Below are 18146 nucleotides of genomic sequence, written 5' to 3' on the forward strand. Positions count from 1 at the left end.
GTGACTAACAACAGAACATTGTCACTATTATTGCTATTATAGTTTTTGTTTTGTTTTGAAGATATGGGGTCTTACTACATTGCCCAGGCTAGAAAGCAGTAGCTATTCACAGGCAGGATCATTGCATACTACAGCCTTGAATCCCTGAGCTCAAGCAATCCTCCCACTTCAGCCTCACAAGTAGCTGGGACTATAGGCTGTGCCACTGTGCCCAGAACTGTTAGGTTTTTTATTTTTTCTGCCTTTGGGAACACTTTTAGCTTTTTTCTCTTCTGTCATCGAAACCTTAAAATTGTATGTCATTTCTTGACATCCATATTTCCTTTTAGCCTACATGTTTAATTTCTTTTTGTTTCTATTATTAATATACTTTAAGTTCAAGGGTACACGTGCACAACATGCAGGTTTGTTACACAGGCATACATGTGCCATGTTGGTTTGCTGCACCCATCAACTCGTCATTTACATTAGGTATTTCTCCTAATGCTATCCCTCCCCCAGTCCTCCACCCCACGACAGGCCCCAGTGTGTGATGCTTCCCACCCTGTATCCAAGAGTTCTCATTGTTCAGTTCCCACCTATGAGTGAGAACATTTGGTGTTTGGTTTTCTGTCCTTGTGACAGTTTGCTCAGAATGATGGTTTCCAACTTCATCCATGTCCCTGCAAAGGACATGAACTCATCCTTTTTTATGGCTGCATAGTATTCCATGGTGTATATGTGCTAAAATTTCTTAATGCAGTCTATCATTGATGGACATTTGGGTTGGTTCCAAGTCTTTGCTATTGTGAATAGTGCCACAATAAACATACGTGTGTATATGTCTTTATAGTAGCATGGTTTATACTCCTTTTGGTATATAACCAGTAATGGGATTGCAAGGTCAAATGGTATTTCTAGTTCTAGATCCTCGAGGAATCGCCACCCTGTCTTCCACAATGGTTGAACTAGTTTATACTCCTACCAACAGTGTAAAAGCTTTCCTATTTCTCCACATCCTCTCCAGCATCTGTTGTTTCCTAACTTTTTAATGATCGCCATTCTAACTGGCATGAGATGGTATCTCACTGTGGTTTTGATTTGCATTTCTCTGATGACCAGTGATGATGAGCAGTTTTTCATGTGTCTGCTGGCTGCATAAATGTCTTCTTTTGAGAAGTGTCTGTTCATATCCTTTGCCCACTTTTTGATGGGGTTGTTTTTTTCTTGTAAACTTGTTTAAGTTCCTGTAGATTCTGGATATTAGCCCTTTGTCAGATGGGTACATTGCAAAAATTTTCTCCCATTATGTAGATTGCCTGTTCACTCTGACGGCAGTTACTTTTGCTGAGCAGAAGCGCTTTAGTTGAATTAGATCCCATTTGTCTATTTTGGCTTTTGTTGCCATTGCTTTTGGTGTTTTAGTCATGCACTCTTTGCCCATGCCCATGTCCTGAATGGTATTGCCTAGGTTTTCTTCTAGGATTTTTATGGTTTTTAGGTCTAATGTTTAAGTCTTTAATCCATCTTGAATTAACTTTTGTATAAGGTGTAAGGAAGGGATCCAGTTTCAGCTTTCCACATATGGCTAGCCAGTTTTCCCAGCACCGTTTATTAAATAGGGAATCCTTTCCCCATTTCTTGTTTTTGTCAGGTTTGTCAAAGATCAGATGCTTGTAGATGTTCTGTTCCATTGGTCTATATCTCTGTTTTGGTACCAGTACCAAAACTGTTGTGGTTACTGTAGCCTTGTTGTATAGTTTGAAGTCAGGTAGCGTGATGCCTCCAGCTTTGTTCTTTTGGCTTAGGATTGTCTTGGCAATGTGGGCTCTCCTGTGGTTCCATATGAACTTTAAAGTAGTTTTTTCCAATTCTGTGAAGAAAGTCATTGGTAGCTTGATGGGGATGGCATTGAATCTGTAAATTAATTACCTTGGGCAGTATGACCATTTTCACAATATTGATTCTTCCTATCCATGAGCATAGAATGTTCTTCCATTTGTTTGTTTCCTCTTTCATTTCCTTGAGCAGTGGTGTGTAGCCCTCCTTGAAGAGGTCCTTCACATCCCTTGTAAGGTAGATTCCTAGGTATCTCTTTGAACCAATTGTGATTGGGAGTTCACTCATGATTTGGCTCTCTGTTTGTCTGTTATTGGTGTATAAGAATGCTTGTGATTTTTGCACATTGATTTTGTATCCTGAGACTCTGCTGAAGTTGCTTATCAGCTTAAGGAGATTTTGGGCTGAGACGATGGGGTTTTCTAAATATACAATCATGTCATCTGCAAACAGGGACAATTTGACTTCCTCTTTTCCTAACTGAATATCCTTTATTTCTTTCTCTTGCCTGAATGCCCTGGTCAGAACTTCCAAAACTGTGTAGAATAAAAGAGGTAAGAGAGGGCATCCTTGTCTTGTGCTGGTTTTCAAAGGGAATGCTTCTAGTTTCAGCCCATTCATTATGACATTGGCTGTGGGTATGTCATAAATAGCTCTTATTATTTTGAGATATGTTCCATCAATACCTAGTTTACTGAGAGTTTGTAGCAGGAAGGGCTGCTGAATTTTGTCGAGGCCTTTTCTGCATCTATTGAGATAATTAGGTGGTTTTTGTCGTTGGATCTGTTTATGTGATGGATTACGTTTATTGATTTGCATAGGTTGAACCAGCCTTGCATCCTAGGGATGAAGCCAACTTGATCGTGGTGGATAAGCTTTTTGATGTGCTGCTGGATTCAGTTTGCCAGTATTTTATTGAGGATTTTTGCATCAATGTTCATCAGGGATATTGGTCTAAAATTCTCTTCTTTTTTTGTTTTGTCTCTGCCAGGCTTTGTTATCAGGATGATGCTGGCCTCATAAAATGAGTTACGGAGGATTCCCTCTTTTTCTATTGATTGGAATAGTTTCAGAAGGAAATGGTACCAGCTCTCCTCTGTACCTCTAGTAGAATATGGCTGTGAATCTGTCTGGTCCTGGAATTTTTTTGGTTAGTAGGCTATTAATTATTGCCTCAATTTCAGAGCTTGTTATTAGTCTATTCAGAGATTCAACTTCATCCTGGTTTAGTCTTGGGAGGGTGTATGTGTCCAGGAATTTATCCATTTCTTCTAGACTTTCTAGTTTATTTGTGTAGAGGTGTTTATAGTATTCTCGGATGGTAGCTTGTATTTCTGTGGGATCGGTAGTGATATCCCTGTTATCATTTTTTATTGCATCTATTTGATTCTTCTCTCTTATTAGTCTTGCTAGCGGTCTATCAATTTTGTTGATCTTTTCAAAAAACCAGCTCCTAGATTGATTTTTTGAAGGGTTTTTTGTGTCTCTTATCTCCTTCACTTCTGCTCTTAGTTATGTCTTGCCTTCTGCTAGCTTTTGAATATGTTTGCTCTTGCTTCTCTAGTTCTTTTAATTGTGATGTTAGGGTGTCAATTTTAGCTCTTTCCTGCTTTCTCTTGTGGGCATTTAGTGCTATAAATTTCCCTCTACATACTGCTTTAAATATGTCCCAGAGATTCTGGTACATTGTGTCTTTGTTCTCATTGGTTTCAAAGAACATCTTTATTTCTGCCTTCATTTCGTTATGTACCCAGTAGTCATTCAGGAGCAGGTTGTTCAGTTTCCATGTACTTGAGCGGTTTTGAGTGAGTTTCTTAATCCTAAGTTCTAATTTGATTGCACTGTGGTCTGAGAGACAGTTTGTTGTGATTTCTGTAGTTTTACATTTGCTGAGGAGTGCTTTACTTCCAACTACGTGATCAATTTTGGAATAAGTGCGATGTGGTGCTGGAAGAATGTATATTCTGTTGATTTGGGGTGGAGAGTTCTGTAGATGTCTATTAGCTCCGCTTGGTGCAGAACTGAGTTCAAGTCCTGGATATCTTTGTTAACCTTCTGTCTCGTTGATCTAATATTGATGGTGGGGTGTTAAAGTCTCTCATTATTATTGTGAGGGAGTCCAAGTCTCTTTGTAGGTCTCTAAGGAATTGCTTTATGAATCTGGATGCTCCTATATTCAGTGTATATATATTTGGGATAGTTAGCTCTTCTTGTTGAATTGATCCCTTTGCCATTGTGTAACGGCCTTCTTTATCTCTTCTGATCTTTGTTGGTTTCAAGTCTGTTTTATCAGAAACTAGGACTGCAACCCCTGCTTTTTTTTTGGCTTTCCATCTGCTTGGTAGATCTTCCTCCATCCCTTTATTTTGAGCTTATGTGTGTCTCTGCATGTGAGATGGGTCTCCTGAATACAGCACACTGATGGGTCTTGACTCTTTATCCAATTTTCCAGTCTGTGTCTTTTAATTGGGGGCATTTAGCCCATTTACATTTAAGGTTAATATTGTCATGTGTGGATCTGATACTGTCATTATGATGTTAGCTGGTTATTTTGCCTGTTAATTGATGCAGTTTCTTAACAGCATCCATGGTCTTTAAAATTTTGCATGTTTTTGCAGTGGCTGGTACCAGTTGTTCCTTTCCACGTTTAGTGCTTCCTTCAGGAGCTCTGGTAAGGCAGGCCTGGTGGTGACAAAATCTCTCAGCATTTGCTTGTCTATAAAGGATTTTATTTCTCCTTCACTTATAAAGCTTAGTTTGGCTGGATATGAGATTCTGGGTTGAAAATTCTTTTCTTTAAGGATGTTGAATACTGGCCCCCACTCTCTTCTGGCTTGTAGAGTTTCTGTTGAGAGATCCACTGTTAGTCTGATGGGCTTCCCTTTGTGGGTAACCCGACGTTTCTCTCTGGCTGCCCTTAACACTTTTTCCTTCATTTCAACCTTGGTGAATCCGACAGTTATGTGTCTTAGGGTTGCTCTTCTCGAGGAGTATCTTTTTTTTTTTTTTTTTTTTTTTTTTTTTTTTTTTTTTTTGAGACGGAGTCTCGCTCTGCCGCCCAGGCTGGAGTGCAGTGGCCGCATCTCAGCTCACTGCAAGCTCCGCCTCCCGGGTTCACGCCATTCTCCTGCCTCAGCCTCCTGGTAGCTGGGACTACAGGCGCCCGCCACCGCGCCCGGCTGGTTTTTTGTATTTTTTAGTAGAGACGGGGTTTCACCGTGTTAGCCAGGATGGTCTCGATCTCCTGACCTCGTGATCCGCCCGTCTCGGCCTCCCAAAGTGCTGGGATTACAGGCTTGAGCCACCGCGCCCGGCTCGAGGAGTATCTTTATGGCGTTCTCTGTATTTCCTGAATTTGAATGTTGGCCTGCCTTGCTAGTTGGGGAAGTTCTCCTGGATAATATCCTGAAGAGTGTTTTCCAACTTGGTTCCATTCTCCCCGTCACTTTCAGGTACACCAATCAAACATAGATTTGGTCTTTTCACATAGTCCCATATTTCCTGGAGGCTTTATTCGTTTCTTTTTACTCTTTTTTCGCTAAACTTGTCTTCTCACTTTATTTCATTAATTTGATCTTTAATCATTGATATCCTTTCTTCCACTTGATTGATTCGGCTACTGAAGCTTGTGCATGCATCACCAAGTTCTCATGCCACAGTTTTCAGCTCCATCAGGTCACTTAAAGTCTTCTCTACACTGTTTATTCTAGTTAGCCATAACCTTTTTTCAAGGTTTTTAGCTGCCTTGCAATGGGTTAGAACATGCTTCTTTAGCTCAGAGAAGATTGTTATTACCTACCTTCTGAAGACTACTTCTGTCAACTCATCAAAGTCATTCTCTGTCCAGCTTTGTTCTGTTGCTGAAAAGGAGCTGCGATCCTTTGGAGGAGAAGAGGTGCTCTGGTTTTTAGAATTTTCAGCTTTTCTGCTCTGGTTTCTCCCCATCTTTGTGGTTTTATCTACCTTTGGTCTTTGATGTTGGTGACCTACAGATGGGGTTTTGGTGTGGATGTCCTTTTTGTTGATGCTGATGCTATTCCTTTCTGTTTGTTAGTCTTCCTTCTAACAGTCAGGTCCCTCAGCTGCAGCTCTATTGGAGTTTGCTGGAGGTCCACTCCAGACCCTGTTTGCCTGGGTATCATCAGTGGAGGCTGCAGAATAGCAGATATTGCAGAACAGCAAATATTGCTGCTTGATCCTTCCTCTGGAAGCTTTGTCCGAGAGAAGCACCCACATGTATGAGGTGTCTGTTGCTCCCTACTGGGAGGTGTCTCCCAGTTAGGCTACATGGGGGTCAGGGACCCCCATGAGGCAGGGGACTGTCCATTCTCAGAGTTCAAATGCTGTGCTGGGAGAATCACTGCTGTCAGACAGAAACGTTTACGTTTGCAGAAGTTTCTGCTGCCTTTTGTTCCACTATGCCCTGCCCACAGAGGTGGAGTCTATAGAGGCAGTAGGCCTTGCTGAGCTGGGGTGGGCTCCGCCCAGTTTGAGCTTCCTGGCCACTTTGTTTACCTACTCAACCCTCAGCAATGGCGGACAACCCTCCCCCTACCCAGCTGCAGCCTCGCAAGTCCATCTCAGACAGCTGTGCTAGCAGTGAGCAAGGCTCCGTGGGTGTGGGACCCGCCAAACCAGGCACAGGACAGAATCTCCTGTTCTGCCAGTTGCTAAGATCATGAGGAAAGTGCAGTATTTGGGCAAGAGTGTCCCATTTTTCCAGCTACAGTCTGTCACAGCTTCCCTTGGCTAGGAAAGGGAAATCCTCCAATCCCTTCTGCTTCCTGGGTGAGGCGATGCCCTGCCCTGCTTCAGCTAGCCCTCTGTGGGCTGTACTCACTGTCCAACCAGTACCAATGAGATGAACCAGGTACTTCAGTTGGAAATGCAGAAATCACCCGTCTTCTGCATCAATCACACTGGGAGCTGCAGACCAGAGCTGTTCCTATTCGGCCATCTTGAACAAAGATCTGTTTAATTTCTTTTAAAGTCAAAAGAACATAGGCCAGGTGTGGTGGCTTAAGTTTGTAATCCAGAACTTTCAGAGGCTGAGGCAACAGATCACTGAGGGCCAGGAGTTCAAGACTAGCCTGGCCAACATGGTAAAACCCTGTCTATATTAAAAATACAGCTATTAGTCAGGCGTGGTGGTACATACCTGTTATTCCAGCTACTTGGGACGTTGAGGCACAAGAATCACTTGAACCCGGGAGTCGGAGGTTGCAGTGAGTTGATATCATGCCACTGCACTCCAGCCTGGGTGACAGAGCAAGACTCTGTCTCAAGAAGAAAAAAAAAAAAAGTCAAAAGAGCATGAAATATGTTGCAAAAGGACATATAGATCTTAAATAAAATATTTATGTTACAAAGAAGTTAAGATACTCAAAAACTTGGGGATAGAAGGAACACACCCCAACATAATAAAAGCCATATATGACAGACCCACAGCTAGTATCATACTGAATGGGGAAAAACTAGAAAGCCTTTCCTCAAAGATCTGAAACATGACAAGCATGCCCACTGTCACTATTGTTATTCAATGAAGTACTGGAAGTCCCAGCTAGAGCAATCAGACAATAGAAAGCTACAAAGGGCACCCAAATTGGAAAGGAAGAAGTCAAATTATCCCTGTTTGCAGATGATGCAATTTTGTATTTGGACAAACCTAAAGACTCCACAAAAAAAGTATTATTAATAGAAGTGATAAACAAATTCAATAAAGTTACATGATATAAAATCAACATACAAAAATTAGTAGCATTTCCACATGCCAACAGTGAACAATGAGAAAAAGAAATTTTAAAAGTAACGCCATTTATAACAGCCACATATAAAACTGAATAACTAGGTATTAACCAAAGAAGTGAAATATCTCTGTAATGAAAACTATAAAACACTGATGAAAGAAATTGAAGAGGACACCAAAAAAATGAAAAAATATTCCATGTTCATGGATTGAAAGAATCAATATTGTTAAAATGTCAATACTACTATCAAAGCAATCTACAAATTCAAGGCAATCCCTATCAAAATGACAATGACATGCTTCACAGAAATAGAAAAAACAATCCTAAGATTTATATGAAACCACAAAAGACCCAGAATAGTCAAAGCTATCTTGAGTAAAACGAACAAAACTGGAGGAATCACAGTACCTGACTTCAACTATACTACAGAGCTATAGTAACCAAAACAGCATGGGACTGGAATAAAAACAGACACACAGACCAATGGGATAGAACAGAGAATCCAGAAACAAATCCGCACACCTACAGTTAACTCATTTTCCACAAAGGTGCCAAGAACATACACTGGGGAAAAGACAGTCTCTTCAATAAATGGTGCTGGGAAAACTGGGTATGCATATGCAGAAGAAAAAAACTAGACCCATATCACTGGCCATATACAAAAATCAAATAAGGCTGGGCGCGGTGGCTCACGCCTGTAATCCCAACACTTTGGGAGGCCAAGGCAAGCAGATCACTTGAGGTCAGGAGTTCAAGACCAGTCTGGCCAACATGGTGAAACCCCATCTCTACTAAAAATACAAAAATTAGCTGGGCGTGGTGGCACATGCCTGTAGTCCCAGCTACTTGGGTGGCTGAGGCACAAGAACTGCTTGAACCTGGGAGGCGGAGGTTGCAGTGAGCTGTTATCAAGCCACTGCACTCCAGCCTGGGCAACCAAGCAAGACCCTGTCTTAAAAAAAAAATCAAATCAAAATGGATTAAAGACTTAAATCTAAGACCTCAAAATGTGAAACTACTAGAAGAAAATATTGGGGAAAATCTCCAGGACATTGGTCTGGGCAAGAATTTCTTTAGCAGTACCCCACAAGCACAGGCAACCAAAGCAAAAATAAACAAATGGGATCACATCAAGTAAAAAGTTTCTGCACAGCAAAGGATACAATCAACAAAGTGAAGAGACAACCCATAGAATGGGAGAAAACATTTGCAAACTACCTATCTGACAAGAGATTTATAACCAGAATACATAAGGAGCTCAAGCAATTCTAGGAAAAATAATAATAATAATAATCCCATTAAAAAATGGGCAAAAGATCTGAATAGACATTTCTCAAAAGACATACGAATGGCAAATAGGCATTTGAAAAGGTGCTCAACATTGCTGATCATCGAACAAATGCAAATCAAAACCACAATGAGCTATCATTTCACCCCAGTTAAAATGGCTTATATCCAAAAGACAGGCAGTAACAAATACTGGTGGGGATGTGCAGAGAAGGGAACCTTCCTAAACTGTTGATGGGAATGTAAATTAGTACAACCACTATAGAGAACAACTTGGACGTTCCTCAAAATACTAAAAATTGAGCTACCATATGATCCAGCAATCCCACTGCCAAAAGAAAGGAAATCAGTATATTGAAGAGGTATCTGCATTCCTGTTTGTTGCAGCACTGTTTACAATAGCTAAGATTTGGAAGCAATCTAAGTGTTCATTGACAGATGAATGAATAAAGAAAATGTGGTACATATATACAATGAAGTACTATTTGGCCATAAAAAAGAATGAGATCCATGGCTGGGCACGACGGCTCACGTCTGTAATCCCAGCACTTTGGGAGGCCGAGGCAGGCAGATCACTTGAGGCTAAGAGTTTGAGACCAGCCTGGCCAACATGGTGAAACTCCATCACTACTAAAAATACAAAAATTAGCTGGGTGTGGTGGTGCGCGTCTGTAATCCCAGCTACTCAGGAAGCTGAGGCAGGAGAATCGCTTAAACCTGGGAGGCAGAGGTTGCAGTAAGCCGAGATTATCACTGCACTCCAGCCTGGGCAACAGAGCAGGACTCCGTCTTGGAAAAAAAAAAAGAATAAGATCCAGTCATTTGCAACAACATGGATGGAACTGGAGATCATTATGTTAAGTGAAGTAAGCCAGGCACAAAAAGACAAACATTACATGCTCTCACTTAATTGCGGGATCTAAAAATCAAAATAACTGAACTCATGAACAGAGAGAGTAGAAGGATGGTTACTGGAAGCTGCAAAGTGTAGTATGGGCATGTGGGGGATGGTTAATGGGTACAAAAAAATACAAAGAATAAATAAGACCTACTATTTGGTAGCACAAAAGGGTGACTATAGTCATTAATAACTTAATTTTGTATTTTAAAATAACTTAAAGAGTGTATTTGGATGGTTTGTCACTTAAACGATAAATGCTTGAGGGGATCAATACCCCATTCTCCATAATGTACTTATTTCATAATACATGCCGATATCAAAACATCTCATGTACCCCATAAATATATACACCTACTATGTACCCACAAAAATTAAAACTAAAAAAATTAAAAGTTCAGATGATTGAGTGTAGTATTATACATCTTATCTAAGTATGTACTTTCTTCTGTTCACAGTATACCAGTCAGTAAAATAGAGTAATAAAGCTCATAATCATGATTTAATCAATTAGCTGAAATACAACCAAACTTAAGATAACACGTATCTTAAGATTACACAGAAATGGTCTTTTATATATATTTTCTTATTTTTAAAAAATTAATTTATTTTTTTTGAAACAGTCTCGCTCTGTCGCCCAAACTGGAGTACAGTGGCATGCTCATAGTTCAGTGTAGCCTCAAACTCTTGAGCTCAAGTAATCTTCCCACCTCAGCCTCCTTAGTAGCTGGGATAATGGGTACGTGCCACCACACCTGGCTAATTTTTTTTCATTTGTAGAAATGGGGCCTTGCAAAGTTGCCCAGGATGGTCTTAAACTTTTGGCCTCAAAGTAATTCTTCCCAAAGAGCTGGGATTACAGCATGAGGCACCATGCCCAGCCTGTTTATTTATTTATTTTGAAACAGAGTCTCACTCTGTCGCCCAGGATGGAGTGCAGTGGCAAGATTTCAGCTCACTGCAACCTCTGCCTCCCAGGTTCAAGCGATTCCCCTGCCTCAGCCTCCCAAGTAGGTAGGATCACAGGCGAATGCAACCACACCCAGATAATTTTTGTATTTTTAGAAGAGATGGAGTTTCATCATGTTGGCCACGCTGGTCTTGAACTCCTGACCTCAAGCGATCCACCCACCTCAGCCTCCCAAAGTGCTAGGATTATTATAGGCGTGAGCTACCACACCCAGCCTATTTTTTCAATTATAGTAAACAGTGGCACTAGTGAAAGAATGATTAATCAACAATGGCTAATTTTCAAACCACTCACTTATATTTGAATGAATTCTCAACACTTTAGGGGAAAAAAAAAAAAAAGCTACGCTGGAAAAGACCCAACCAAAAAGAAGATATATTTTTGAGTTCTCCAAGCTATTTTCCCCTATTTCATCTTTTCTTGCACTTAGGATTCTTTGAGGGATGAGATTACGTTATGTCCCTTTGTCAACTTAGTGCCTCACACAGTGCCTGTAACATAATAAGCACTTCACATGTGTCTTTTGAGTAATACACACAAAGACCAACTGGTGAGGAGTCACCATCTCTCTATGCCTACTATCTGGCTGCTGGTTCCTATCATCCCCAAGAAAACCAAAGGTAAAAAAGGGTTTGAAGTTGGGTGCGGTGGCTCACATCTGTAATCTCAGCACTTAGGGGGGCCAAGGGAGGTGGATGGCTTGAGTTTAGGAATTCAAGACCAGCCTGGCCAACATGGCGAAACCCTGTTTCTACTAAAAATACAAGAATTAGCCAGGTGTGGTGGCACATGCCTATAATCCCAGCTACTTGGAAGGTTGAGGCACAAGAATCACTTGAACCCAGGAGGCAGAGGTTGCAGTGAGCCGAGATTGCACCACTGCCAGCCTGGGCAATAGAGCAAGGCTCTGTCTCCAAAAAAAAGTGGGGCAGCGGGGGTAGGGGGGCTTGAATTTAAAAGGACAGTAAAGAGAAAACAGAAAAAGGGAGTTGGAAAGTACTATGCTTAGAAATAAAATTCTAATTAGATTACAGCTTATGCCACTAGGAAAGAAAAGATTTATTTATTTATTTATTTATTTATTCTTATGTATTTATTTATTTTGCGATAGGGTCTCACTCTGTTGCCCAGACTGGAGTGCAGTGGCACGATCACAGCTCACTGCAGCCTTGACTTCCTGGGCTCAAGAGATCCTCTCACCTCAACCTCCTGAGTACCTGGGACTACAGGCACATGCCACCAAGCCTGGCTACTTTTTGCATTTTTAGTAGAGACAGGTTTCGCCATGTTGCCCAGGCTGGTCTTGAGCTCCTGGGCTCAGCAATCCGCCCACCTCGGCCTCCCAAAGCACTGGAATTACAGGCATGAGTCACCGCACCTCCCAGAAACAACTTTTAAAACATACAAGCATTTTTAAAACAAAGATAACTTTGGCTGCCATACATAAGGACCAGAGACAGAAAAGGACTGGAAGAAGGAAGGTTAACAGGAAGCTATTACTGCAGTCCACTAAAGAAGGAATGGTGGCCCAGATTACGGTAATATTAATAATAGTAGGAATGGAGAGAAATAGATGTACATTACCTTTTTGCTTCAGGCATTTTTATTAAGAAAAATTATCTTTGGATGGATCAGGTAAAACAAGCATTGATATCTTGTGCAAAATGGGCATTTAATAAATTTATCAATGAATTGGCGGAAATGAAAGCTCAATATGAACATGAAGATAAAAGACAGTTCCTAACTGCTCTAAGTAAACCTTCAACAAGGTATATTGCTCCAAATAAAATTCCACACAGCTGTTGGCAATCATTTAGGAACTATGGTGAGCAGGAGAGGTTACCAGAAGACTGAAGACAGAAAAATGTAGTACTCGTGTTCAAAAAGAGAGAAATGGGATCCTGTCAACTATTGATCATTGAAGTTAAACATAATTTTAGACATGATTCTAGAATCATTACTAAGAGAAGTTTGTGAACACTTAGAAAAAGTAGTGATCAGTGCTCCTTTAGCAGCATATATTCTAAACGGGAACAAATCAGAGATTAGCATGGCCCCTGTGCAATGATGACACACAAATTCATAAAGCATTCCACATTTTTACTTGACTTAAAAATCCTTTTCTGATACAAAAATCAGCCGGGTGTGGTGGCAAGCTCCTGCAGACCCAGCAACTCGGGAGGCCGGGGAAGGAGAATTGCTTAAATCCAAGAGGCCACCGCATTCCAGCCTGGGTGACAGAGACTCTGTCACAAAATAAATAAATAAATAAATAAATAAAAATCCTTTTCTGAAAAAAAAGACAAAAAAGTAGTAATCAACATACGCTACTGGAATATAGTATAGTTTCACTGAGGACAAGTAACGATAGGGTAAAAAAAAGGAGACATATAAAATCTGGGTTTTAGTAAGGCAATTGTCAAAGTTCCTCACACATTCCTTGTGAGAACTTGGAAACATATGAGGTAGATGATGATAAATTAGCTAAATTTCTGATTGGCTGACCAACCTGAACCAAAGAATTAATAATAAAATTTTTTATCACCTTTAAGAGAGGTCTTTAGCAGGTAAAGAACTCTGCCCTCAGCCCGCCTAGACAGCATTTTAATGAAAAATTTGCATGAAGGCAATGCCAAAATTATCAAACTTGTATGTTTATCAAATGCATAGATTTGATATTTATTGGATGACCAAATCAGGATTTTTTTAATGTCAACAGACTAGAAGCAATCTTACAAAATAAAACTTAATACAGACACATGTAAAGTCCTACCAAAAAATATTCTATTAAAGAATTTAGAGAGTATGACTTTAAGAATGGAGACAGCATGAACAAAACAATTCAACAATTTTAGTTGACAAGGAAACCAGTAGTAAAACAGGTATCATATATACATAGTACTTGGATGCCCCAACCCATTCTAAGTGACTTACTATATACATTAATTATCTTCAGAATTGTATAAGATAGTCACTATTATTAACCCCATATTAGAGATGAGGAGACTTAGGCCCAGAGTGTTTACATAATTTACTCAAGGTTACCCAGCTGATAAACTGCAGAGTTAGGATCTAAACACAGGAAGGCTAGCCCCAAAGTTAATCTTCTTAACTAGTAAACTATTATAAGTTAACAGTGTAATGTGGTTGCCAAAGAAGCAAGTCTACTCTTAAAGTACATGCTTTAAAATCAGAGAGGTAACTTACAGTCTTCTATGCTAGTGAATACCTAATTTGGGGTACCATTCTTGTCGGAAGAATGTGGATGAACTAAACAAATTCACAAGTGGGCTATGAGTTCTGTGAGGAGAGGCAAACGAAAACAATGACACAAAAGTCACTTACAGAGGTTAAAGACTGATAATATTTTCTAGAGAAGAAAACACTCAGTGGAATGTAAGTATCTTCAAATAGTTGAAAACCCACAATACAGAAGAGACAGTGAGGACACAATTTCTAGTTCAGTGAAAGAAATAATTTTATAAAAATTAGAGTTGTCCAAACATGGCGAGGTGTGTGCCTACAACCCCAGCTACTTGGGAGGGTGAGGTGGGAGGATCACTTGAGCCCAGGAGTTCCAGACAAGCTTGAGCAACATAGAGAAATCCTGTCTCAAAAATAAATAAATAAATAAATAAATAAATAGAATTGACCGAACATCTTTATCTCAGAAACTATGACACTATAGTCTCTCCAAAAAATATACAAATGTGTATAATTTTGCATAATATTTCCAAGAGTTCACAAGCCTACTTTCATATCTATTCATGCCGCACACCTAGTCATGTATCCCAGATTAAAATGGAAAGGATTTATGTATGAAGAGGTGAGTGTATTTGATTCTCTTTAAAATCCACTACAATTTAAAATTCTATGATCTAAAAGAACGCTCAATCTATGCTTTCTAGTTTCTTCTGAGATCCATTATAACACATATTGCAATAAGAGTTTAAAAGATGATGACAAGGAAGTACATCCCAGTTCAGTTATGTTGAGGGCACACAGCTCAGACAGTTAAGAATTTTGGCTGCAAGAGAAAAACTTCCATGTGCCACTTGGACTACATATTCACAAAAGTCGGGGTGGGAGGAATTACATGATCACAAAATGAGAATATGAAGTATTGCACACTAGAAAAATTCAGCTTTCTTTTTTAAACACCTAGAAATGAAGAGAACTGAAAAGTTAAGAGTTCAGTAAATCTTGGACCTTTATTAACAAATGTAAGTGCCACAGTGCTGAAACTGCAACTGCACAGTCAGAACAACGCTACAGACACCATGTCTACTCTTAGACTAGACTAGTTACAGGCACTAGATGTTCTAATAAACAGCAAACACATCCAGAGCCAGTACATAAGTGTGACAGAATCTGGGGTCTAGGCATTTGATTTTTCTCCTGGTGCTGAGAATGGACACTGCCATTAAAGATTAATTATAGTAATCTGATAGTGATAAAGGTTTAGCTAAATAACAGGCTAACCAATGAAATGGAAAAGGAAGCTGCAATATAGATCAATTAAACTATTTTTATATTTACTTTTAAGGAGAGACAGGGTCATGATTATGCCATATAGAAAATAGATGAATATATACTGACGAGCTGGAAAGAAAAAAACCAAGTAAATAACTTTATTTATTAGGTGGAGATAAATTCAAGCCATTAAGAGAAAACACATGGCCCAGAAAAAAAAAAATAGGTTGTGAAAGTCAAATGAAAAGATACAAAACTCAGATCTCGGGGAGAGAGGGGAAGGAGAAGGCTGTTAAAAGACAGCCTTGCTGAAAGAGAGCAAATAAGTGAGACAGTGAGTCTATGCCCTCTGAGATGGAATGAGGAAAAGATAAAAGTATTCATGGGCTCAAAGGTAGCTTCAGCAGTGAATATGGAAAAGGAATGAACCTGTTCACTGTCTCAACACTAAAAGGGAAATAATATAGGGTCTTTTTCTAAACCAGCATCCACGGCAAGTGCCTAACTAATACAAGACATTTAATACGTGGAGAATTTTCTTACGATTGCATTCCATACATTAGTTCATTCACTCCCTGAAACACACCGAATAGGTGGATGCATCTAATTTACAGATGGAGAAACCGAGATCACACAATAGAATAGCACAGGCTGGTAAGAGAGACTGGGGCGCTCATCCACTTCGTTGTACTGTCTCTCAGCGAGATCCTGGGAAAACCCTTACACTTCTTTGTGAAGAGAGACCTTGGTTTCCAGATTTTCTCAAAGGAGTCTGGGCCCAAAAAGCGATCCTCTACTTCAGAGAAAAGTTCCTTTATGGGGCATATGAGGTTCTTCAAGCACACAAAGCTTAGAAACTCTTTTTAAAAACAAACAAACACCTGGTGGAGACAGAGGCGTGTGAGTCATGAAAGGAGGAGGGAAAAATCGGAAAACCAGATTTAGAAGCCATCCTTCTTTGAAGAGAAGGAGAAAGTAGAAAGCAGCCCTTCCCCTCTTCTACGAGGCGTGACTCAGGGACGTTACCTCCCCCGATTTGCTCTATGCACTAAGAGGGTGACCCTCTCTGGCTTTCGACTGCGGCCCAGACACTCACGGGTTACCCGGCCAGGCCTGGAGAACCCGGGTCTAAACAGATGGGACTCGTGTGGGGGACAAGGGGGCCCCTGGGCGCAGGGAGGGAAACCTGCCCAGGAACGCGCTCGGCCGGGTCCAAAGGCCCTCGGCGCGCGGGCCCGCGCCCTCTCCCTAGACCTTACCGCCTTCGGCTGCAGAAGAACTGGCGGTCAAGCGAGGGTGTCGGGCCGAGCAGGGAGCGCGTCTTCGGGCGCCGCCGCTTCTGTGGCGCCCGCGCTAGGCGGCGGCCGGGTCCCGGTGGACTCACACCCGGGGAGACGCGGCCTGCCCGGTCAAGGCCCAGGAGTTTGAGGCCCCGGAACGCCGACCGTGCGCGCGCCCTTGAGCCTGCCCAAAGAGGAAGGGTCAGGGCGCGCCCCGCGGGCCGTGCAGTGGCAGTAGCGCCGCAGCCGAGATCGCTGCCGATTTCGTCCGCCCTCTCCCTGCCCAGCTACAGCCCCTCTTCCCCCGCGCGAGCTTTGGCGGCGGAGCAGCACGGTGCGCGCCGATTGGCCCTCGGGATGTGCGACGCCAGGCGCCGCTCCCCACGGATTGGCCGGGCCGGCAGTGCGTGCAAGGAGTAAACAAACCCCGCCCCCAGGCTTCTCTTGGAGAGTAGGGGGCCACCAGATGGAGGGGCGGGCCTCGTGCACTCAGCCACCGCCCCTTGGTTCCCCCTGTGGCCTCCCTGGGAGCCCTCCCGCAGGACCCGACCACCCCGCTTCCCCGCCGCCTCCAGAGACAGCTGCGGGCCTGAGGCCTAGAATTTTAGGCACACTTCCTTTATCCCTCCTGTCTCATACCCCCTACTCCCACCCTGCGACTTGGGTGGGAATCTCTTTTCCAACTGACCCCGAAGCCGGAAAACCCCAGCTCTCTTGGAAAGAGGGGGACTGGGCAGTTCCATCTCGGTCCCCAGGCCTTTGCCGGGTCGCCCTGGGGAAGCATCAATAAGGGACAGAGGGGCGAGTGATCGTGAGTGAGGCTATGCGTGGAGCCAACTGTGGGACACCTTGAAATTATTCAGACAATGGGTTACAGACCACTGGGAATGTGGAGGTTCTTCAGTATCCAGGCAAGTTAATATCCAAACCAGGACAGGTCATCATGTCCCGCGGAAACTGCACACACCCCAAATGCCCGTACACTTGGTTCCATATGAAAACATTTTGTTCATTCATTCGTGCCGATGTGAAAAACCCTGTGCAAGCAGCGCGTTAAAACGATTAGATCTTTCTCATTTTACTCCAACCAAATTTTATGTTTGTTTTCGAGACGGGGTCTCGCTGTCACCCAGGCTGGAGTGCGGTGGCAGGATCACGGCTCAGTGGAGCCCTGACCTCCCAGTCTCACAGACTCCCGAGTAGCTGGGACTACAGCCCTGCGCCACCACACCTGGCTAATTAGAGACGGGGTTTCCCATGTTTCCCAGGCTGGTCTGGAACTCCTGGACTCAAGAAATCCTCCGGCCTGGGCCTCCGAAAGTGGTGGGATTACAGGCGTGAGCCACCGCGCCTGGCCCCAGACACTATTCTTGACATGGGGAGACATCAGTGGACAAAATAGAGACAAAAACTCCTACCTTCAGGGAGTTACATTCTAGCAGGATAGGAAAGATAATATGCAAAAGAATAAGCAAAACAAAAACTACATTACATGCTGATATTTGTGCTATGGGAAAAAAAAATAAGCAGAGGTGTTGGAGGAATGGCTTCAGTCCTAAATAGAGTGATCAGGGAAGGTAGCACGGAGAAGGTGGTATTTAAGCGAATGTCTAAAGGAGGTGAGGTAAGTAAGAGAGCACTTTCAGATCTTTCTCTGGGGCAGGGCATAATTG

At 42.1% G+C, this 18146-nt stretch overlaps 1 protein-coding gene and 1 non-coding gene across 8 annotated transcripts in view; one reads left to right on the forward strand and one right to left on the reverse strand.

The window, feature by feature from the left end:
* The window catches only part of TFDP2 (transcription factor Dp-2), a 202415-nt gene extending 185589 nt beyond the window's left edge, over positions 1-16826 (reverse strand). For 4 of the 7 annotated variants that reach the window (XM_050778125.1, XM_050778116.1, XM_050778113.1 and 1 more), the window contains exons 1-2: positions 16453-16826; positions 6977-7094 (exon numbers count right to left, since the gene is read on the reverse strand). The gene's annotated coding sequence lies outside the window, so the exon portion shown is untranslated. The remainder of the gene's footprint in view (positions 1-6976; positions 7095-16452) is intronic. The other 3 variants (XM_050778118.1, XM_050778117.1, XM_050778114.1) reach the window with 1 other exon arrangement.
* LOC126949439 (U6 spliceosomal RNA) lies at positions 12721-12822 on the forward strand. Its single transcript, XR_007723740.1, has one exon. It is a non-coding gene; the product is annotated as a U6 spliceosomal RNA (small nuclear RNA).
* Positions 16827-18146: the final 1320 nt, after the last annotated feature.

This window comes from Macaca thibetana, chromosome 2 (genome assembly GCF_024542745.1).
Source record: "Macaca thibetana thibetana isolate TM-01 chromosome 2, ASM2454274v1, whole genome shotgun sequence".
NCBI classification, from domain to species: domain Eukaryota; kingdom Metazoa; phylum Chordata; class Mammalia; order Primates; family Cercopithecidae; genus Macaca; species Macaca thibetana.